Here is an 8,236-nt window from a genome sequence, read left to right on the forward strand (position 1 = left end):
CTCTCTCTGTTCGTGTTGAGGACTGCATCCCTCCATCAGGACAGAGATCACTGCTGGGCTAGAGAGCACGAGGCTTTCTGGAGATGCAGTGGGTCGTGCCACAAAGAAAGACAGCAGCCCAAAACTGGTAGTTGTCAGAGCAAAGTCTTCTGCCTGTAACCTGCCTCCAGCCCCACCGTGGAGGAGCCCCAGGAAACAGCAGAGCCGGGAGCGGGGCCACCAGCCGGTCAGACTGCCCTGGCAGCTGTGGGATAGATCTGGCCATCGATTAGATGCCTCTGGTCTAGCACAACAAGGGCACAAGAGATCACAAGGTCGGGGTAGTCAAAGAGCATTTTTTTCCATCACCTTGGGCCCAGGACAGACACTGAATATCTGGAGCACCAGAACTGCTGAGAAATGCTCACTCCTGCACGGCATTGCTCTAATGACAAAACCTGGCTTACATCTGTTCATGGTGCTGGCTCCCACAATAAAGCAGGATGGTTTCCTCAGCAATTGACCTCCCTGAGTGATGAGAACAACTCACGATATCAAAGCATAAAAAAAAAATATCATTGGCATTGCAGTAATTTAAGTAGCTTGTCTGGCTTACCCTAAGTGGCTTAGCAACGTTAACTGGACGCTTCAAGATGAGTTTTGTTTTAGATATACATTAGTTATCTTTGATATAATTATTATAAAACAAGTCTTTCCCTCACAACCATCCAGAGATCTTGTACCAGCACAAGAGCATGGCTTGGGAGAGGAGCAACCACCTGGTGAGCTCCATCAGGATACAGCACCAGGTTAGTTATCCAGAACTCCAGCCTGGGTCACCCCACAAATAAGGCAGGGGTGGAACAAGCAATCAGAGCAAAGATTGCTTACCGTCTCAAGAAGAAATTAGGTTTGCAGCATGGTATGACATATATTACCTGCATGCCTGAAAAGGATGAGATCTGGGGGGCAAAAAGGTGCGATGGCTGATCCAGAATCCTTCAGAAAAGCTTCCAGTAATTTGTTTCACATCAAAACTCTTCTGTTCATCTTTTTCTCCATGGTTACACAAAAGGTCCCCGATTTCCCGATTGCATTAGCAAAGCACAATAGCTACAATCCAGCCTAAAACATCAAAGGAGCTTTGATAGTTTGTGAAGAAAGGGTGGGAGTCTTATTCACTTCAGTAAGGGATATGTTTTTCATATTGAATTACCCTGTAAATCAGTAGACTTTCTAATGGCATTTCAATAGCTTAAATGGCCCCCTTGACAATCCGTTCTGCAGGGTTTATTGCCAATAAGCTCAAAATGGCCAGAAACCAAATCATTACTCAGAAAATACTCCAAACAGAAAGCCTCTGACAGCCTAGGTGAAATGTGTTTTACTGACAGACCTGTAGAAAAAGTTAAATATAAACCATGAAGTGAGTGAGGCGAGGCCATGTGGGGCACAGGGCTGGGGACAGAGCTTCCTGGGGTGCTGGGCTCACTTGTGCTGCCGTCACCCCACTGCCCTCTCCCCCTCCACACACAGTCTCTCTGAAAAGAGCAACCCCAGGGCTGGGGGTGCAGAAGGTCTGCAAACACCTTCTCCTGAGCTTCTACCATGACCAATGCTGCTGATGGCAATGTGGGCATCAGCCCTTGGCTGCCTCTTCTCCCTCTAACTGGGGCTTGCAGGTAATTCAGTGGCAACACCAGCAGCAGGAATATATAGCTAACCTTGGCATCAGGGCCAATGCCCCCACTCCAGCAAACCACATCAACAAGGGCTTCACAGAATCACAGAATGGTTTGGGTTGGAAGGGACCTTAAAGATCACCTCCTTCCACCCCCCAAAACCGTGGTCAGGGACACCTTCCACTAGACTAATTGCTCCAAGCCCCATCCAGCCTGGTCTTGACCACTTCCAGGGATGGGGCATCCCCAAATTCTTTGAGACACCCGTGCCAGTGTTTTACCACCCTCATTATATAAAACTTCTTCTTTATATCCAATCTAAAACTCTCCCCTTTCAGTTTAAAGCCATTACCCTTTGTCCTGTCACTCCATACCCTTGTCCAAAGTTCCCCTGAAGGTTTCTTGCAGCCCCTCTAGGTACTGGAAAGTGCTCTAATGTTTCCCTGGAGCCTTCCCTTCTCCGAACTGAAAAGCCTCCACTGAAAAAGCCCTTTGAGTATCTTCGTGGCCTCCTTTGGACTTGCTCCAAAAGGTTCATGACCACCTTTTATTGAGGGCCCCAGAGATGGATGCAATACTCGTATACATCATCCCTCACATGCAGATTCACCTTGAAGTGACCGCCACTGCAGTCCCCATCAGACCATTTCTCTCTGGTTCACTGCAGCACCTGATTGCCTGGACTCTGTCCTGCCCTATCCTGCACTCCCAGGACTCCTGTTCTTCCCCAGGCACAGAATTCTCCCCCTCCTCAGCCACAGTCCCAGGTGAATGCAGAGATTGCCAGCGTCTTTGAAGAGGACAAAAACAGTTCACTGCCCTTATGCCCCAAACCTACATGCCCACCAAGCTGCAAAACCAAAGGGCCTGAGTACCCTGCAGAGGGGTTGAGTTCAGCTTCTGGCTCAGTGGATGCTCACAGCTGGGAAAAGTGATGTGGTGATCCTTGCACAGCCTATCCCACCCAAACTGCACCGAGTGAAACATGCTACTCTCACACACACCTCTCCAGCGTTCCCACAGCCCTTCCCAACTCCAAGAACATCAAAGCAACAGCTCTCAAGACATAGCTGCAGAAAAACAGACTAAAGAACTCTCTAGAGAGCCATTACCATAGCAGGACCAGGCACCCAGGTACATGAAGGACAGACAAACCCGTATCTTCCTGTACCCACTGCAAAGCCAAGACAGGGACTCCAGTCCCATGGACCCCTACTGGTTCCAATCATTGGAAACTAGTTCTTCTCATGCTTGGACCAAATCTTTCCAGCCAAACACACTCTCAAGCAAAATGCCTGTGTTCTCCAAGGATGCTCATGGCTGACAGACAGGCCACTTATTGGGGAAGAGCAGGACACAGGACTCCAAATAGCTCAACGTCTGATGCTGAAACAGAGCAGTAAGTATGCAGTCCTTCATGACAGTCAGCTCTGGATGTTCTCATCTGCTCTGATCAGTACAACTGTTATTAGCATCACACACCCATGGATTATTTAATACCTGACAAATAGCAACAACTTTTCTTTTAGTTATTACAGCCTTTCTTTTAAGCTGCAGGGCACTCTCAGGTAGCCGTGGTGCAGGGGCCTCTGCTGGCATTCTGAAGAGTCTGTTCATAGGGCCAAAGGACAAGTGTATGCTAAAGGACAGAAAGAAAAGCTGAAAATACAGTAGCTTTCAAACCCACCTTACATCCTGCAGTGGGTCTTTCTCTCCACTAGTCCTACTAAACATAATAACTGCAGTAATAATAATTACAGAACATAAACATACTAAACATAATAACTTTCAGTAATAATAATTACAGAAACAACTTATCAAGAAATAGGGAAGGATCTTATTTTACTGAAGCCTAGTTTGCAATTAACGTTAGTACTGCTTTTTATCTCAGCCTCCTCCTGCCCTGTGGAAGGAGACACCATTTACTGCCAGTTCTACAAGCTGCGGTCCATCTCTACAGGTAGGCATTGGTTGATGCAGACATAAAATACTGCACCACAAAATTCTCTGTCAAGAGCTATGAAGTATTTTGGCTCCTGAAGAAAGTCTTGCTCACCTGGAGAACACTCTGCAGCCAAGCAGGAGTCAAAACAAGCAACAGCTATATCATATTTGACCTGCAGCATCCTGGCTCTCTGCCACGGTCGTGATGCTCTGGAGAAGCTGCCTTTCCCTTTACTTTTACAGTACTTTTACATTACTCCTCAACGCAATGTTCAGCAAATACAATTGTATATAAACATGGGTTTATGTACACATAAAACACAATATATATACACATAAAACACATAAAACAATACATACACATAAAACACAATTCTTTATGAAAAAAAAAATCACAGGGAAGGGCACAGGCAAAAGAGCTCAAGTGAAGGAATTCACGAGAATTATTTGTCTTAATCTCTTCCTGCACACATGAACAAATCATAATAAACTCATCAGGAAGTTGCGAAGGGCTCATTAATCTTATAGCCCATCTGTTATGTGATTTCCTTCGGTGTACTCTGATGATGCGCTACTTCAAGATCAAGGTTTAATTTACAATCCTTGTTAATATCTTAGAACTTATGACATCTCTGCCCAGAGACTAACAATTTTTACAATTATGACTAAATAATTCCCCAGTAACAATGCCATTCAGTATCTGTAAACAGTGTTTCCCCAAAGTTAAAAATTATTTTAGCTACTACATAAAACTCATAGGAATAATCCTATGTTCCCCCCTTTCAGCTACACTCAGTACTCCAACTTATTTATGTTGTTTCACTGACCTAGGACTGCTTCCTATGCTGCACTCAGAGGTACTTAAAGAGGAGATAATAACTTTTAGAGATGCATTTACCCGCCGAGTGAAAAGATCCTAGCACATGCTAGTGCAAACCTAAACGCTTTTAAAGGCAAGTTTCAACCCCGATGTAAATCATAGCATAAGAGCTTTCGGATAGCAGCCAGCTGAGTTCTCTCCTGCCCTGCACCTGGTCATGCGCACCTGTGTGAAATGCTACCATTCAGGTTTGCACAATTTCACACCCACACAGGCAAATGCCTCCCAGAGAGAACACGGCACCAGAGAGATCGCTCTCCGTTTGGACTACACTAAAGCATGCTGAAGGCTAGATGGCATTTATTTGACAATATTAATTAAAAACTACCATGCCGTGACTTGAAAAGTAAATATAAGAAATGGGAAACAGAAGAAGGATCTGAAGTTTGTAAGATCTTAGATGTTTGATCAGTGGAAACTTAGTCAAATGTGTTTAACAACTAATAAACAAATTAGAAAATATCCAGATCATGTTAATGTGTTTACTAGAAACGCTTCAGAAAACAACTAAAATGGTTGGAAGAAAAAGGGTGACTTCTGAAGAATCTCTGAAACGTGGATTTTAATGCAAACCATGAACAGAGAACTCTGTCCCTGACCCAGTGGTATGACTCAGGTGTATAAGCATTACTGATGAGACAGCTCATGTCCATACACTTACTCATCTGCATAAGTGTTCAGGGCCATAATTGCAGTGAGGTACCTGCAAGTCATTTGGGAAGCACCAATGCTTACACACCAACTGCTCCTCCTTGCCTCTCACTGATACTTCCTACAGATCTCACAAGAGGTGGTGACCAAGCTACAACTAACCATTCCTTTTTTTTCAGCAGAAGAAAAACCATGTTTATAAACATGGCAGCATGAGCCCAAGAACTGACATCAAAACTTTCAGGCCAGAAGGTGAGCTGAAGGACTGCACAGGTAATTCCCAGGCAGCTCCACTCTCCACGGAGGAGAGCTCAGGGAGCAAATTGCCCTGCCCTGTTCGGGTGTTATCGATTATTTAGAGATTCCCAATATACTGTTATCTTTGAAAAGTAAACACAAAAGTTCTATTTCAAATCAAAATCAAAAATCGTGCACCATCAAGGAAATATAAACCAGGTTAAATGTCAGGGATTCACCAATTTTCTCCACATTTTATTCACTCATTCCTCGCCTATCTGTGCTTTTGTTTTGTGCGTGGAAAAGGGCAGAAATGAAGGGCTTCAGAGTACAGGTGTTGCAAATAATCTACAGTTCCTTGTGGTGTTTTGTATTGTGCCAGCAGTTCATGAACCCTGGGTTAGTAAAAACCAGCATTTCCTATCCTTCTGATACACAAACATCCGTGACAGCCTTGTGGCATTTATCTAAACATATTCAATTATGAGGGCAAAATGCTGTTCCCTGTCATCATGTGACCCTGGCTGCACGCTATGCGAGATGCTAAAGACACAAATCAGAAGGGAGGGGAGAGGAGAAGGGGAAGAGAAGACAACACTTGTTCAGTCCCCACTAAATCCAGATCAGCTGTAATTTCCAGACATTAACAAGAGAGGAGAGCAGCTCTTAGCCTCTGTCTGTGAGCCAAGATACAACATCAGTTTAGATCAGTCTAATTCAAAAAACTCGCTGATTTTTTACCCGATTGCACCCATCAACTCACAGGCACAGGAGGTCATAAAACACATGTCTACCCAGCAAGGCCGAAAAACTTTTCCCTCACCAAAGACCAGATGACTAGTTCAGACTGCATCAGCCCTACAAATCATAACAGCAGCATGGAGTAAAGGAAAGAAACAGCACCTGAAATGAAAGAAACGTGCAGGCATCCATACTGCAGCAGTGTGACAATAGATATTTTAGACATGGAAATAAGGCCACCACCTCTGCAGCACGGCAGTCCAATCCCACACGGAACCAGCCCCAGCACAACCACCATTCCAGCCTCCCAAGAGGACAGGGCCTCTCTCAACAGCAAAGAGGAAACACCCCCTGCAAAGCAAACATGAAGAAAACCCTCAAAACCACAGCTCACTCTCCTCAGCTCCCTCCTTTGCCTTCTCCACAGGGCTCTGGGCCATATTTACAGCTGCTTTAGCACAAGTCCCAGGAGCAGCTGCTCTCCAGGGGCACAGCCAGCCTGGCAAGCTGGGCACGCACCCACTGAGCAAACCCCAGCAACTCTGCTCCGCCTGAGGCAGCCCCTCAGCTCAGCCACTGGAGCTGGGCTGGGGCCCTTCTGTCCCACACTCAATCCCAGCACTGACTGTCTCACACAGAACACCTTCAGGGCATCAACCTCAAGCCTACCCAGAGGCTACCTGAGCCCTCCCTGACAACAACAAAAAGAGCACCAATCTATACCTATTCATCAATCCCTCTAAGCACCCCAAAGCTGAAGCATCACCCCTCAGCCACAGACCCTGGCTGACAGCAGAAAGCACTACTGATCTCCCTGCGATAGGATCAAGATGTCAATCTGTTCTCTACACTCTCAGCTCTCCTTCCTCCCTGACTGATTTATTCTGCTAGTTACCTGACTGCACATGATGAGCTTCTTGATCTCAAAATGTTGATATCTAGCTAAGCCTCAAAAATTCGCATCTCTTCTGCACCTTCTCTGCTCTGAAGAAATGCCTTTTCCCCGTCTAACTCTTTCTTTTAAGCAAACTACTCTCTGGATCAACACAATCACTTGCTCCTCCTTTACCGTCCTCTACAGGAAGCAAAGGTGCAACTTCAGAGCCTGTGCTATTTCTCTGCCATCAGGACTAAGGCATTAAGGAGGTTCTGTGGGCTGGATGCAAGCCACTTTGACTTGGCAATAACCTTGAATGAGTTCGAAGTGAAACTGAGTTCACCCAGCACAGGGCTGGACACAACAGACACAAGGCCAGTCCTGCCATTCTGAGAAGAATGCAGAGAAATTCGCATGCACACATCAAACTCCTGTGCGATCATGTGGAGAGCTGAGCAGAAAGACAACCCCAGCTATCCAAGTCTCCAAATACGTGTCTGTGCAGTGCTAAGGAGGACGAGGAATGGACACCTTTCTCTGAGTTATCTATTCCATGTCTTCTGCTAGTCCCCCAAGAGGACAGACTTCACAGTCCCTGCTCCAGCGGCTGCACCCTCCAACTACCACACCTGGGACTTTTTGCTCTTACGGTCCCCAAATGCATCACCTGCAACAGCAGCCTAAGCTAACCTAAACCAGAGGGGCACAAAGAGATGAGGAAAGGAACACCCCTGTGTCCATACACACACACAGAGCGCGCGGCTGCGGAACAGGCAGGCGAGGACAAGCCCCAGCTCTGCCAGTCCCCTTTCGGGCGCCTTCATTCATTGCGAGAGGAGCCCGGCTCAGCTTCTCCCCCACACAAAGCGGCCACTCACCCAGCCCTCGAAGCTGTCGCTGGGACCGGCGGAGCGCAGCAGGTCCTGAAAAGGCAAGGTGCAGTTGGCCACGAAGTCATCGTAGCCGATGGGGGTGTCGTGGAAGACGGAGAGCTCGATCTGATGGCCGTCGGACACCGTGGCCGAGAACTCCTCGTTGTAGGTGGGTTTGTTGGTCTTCTGCTTGGTGCTGGTTTGCCCCACGCGCACCTGGTCCACGCTGACGGTGACATAGGGATCCAGCAGCTGGTAGCCCTTGCGGAAGAGCGAGTGCCGGAGGGACCAGCGGGTGGGCTGCAGCCCCACCGCCTCCCCGATGCGAACCTTCAGGTCGCCGCTGAACTTCATGGCTCCGGACATGCCGGCC

The 8,236-nt window shown here is 47.0% G+C and overlaps 1 pseudogene; it reads right to left on the reverse strand.

Moving 5' to 3' along the window:
- Positions 1 to 7,836: 7,836 nt before the first annotated feature.
- LOC114065850 lies at positions 7,837 to 8,229 on the reverse strand (annotated as a pseudogene).
- Between the last annotated feature and the right edge of the window lie 7 nt (positions 8,230 to 8,236).

Source organism: Empidonax traillii, unplaced genomic scaffold (assembly GCF_003031625.1).
Source record: "Empidonax traillii isolate 1590-97213 ecotype Southwest subspecies unplaced genomic scaffold, ASM303162v1 scaffold701:size746704, whole genome shotgun sequence".
Lineage (NCBI taxonomy): Eukaryota > Metazoa > Chordata > Aves > Passeriformes > Tyrannidae > Empidonax > Empidonax traillii.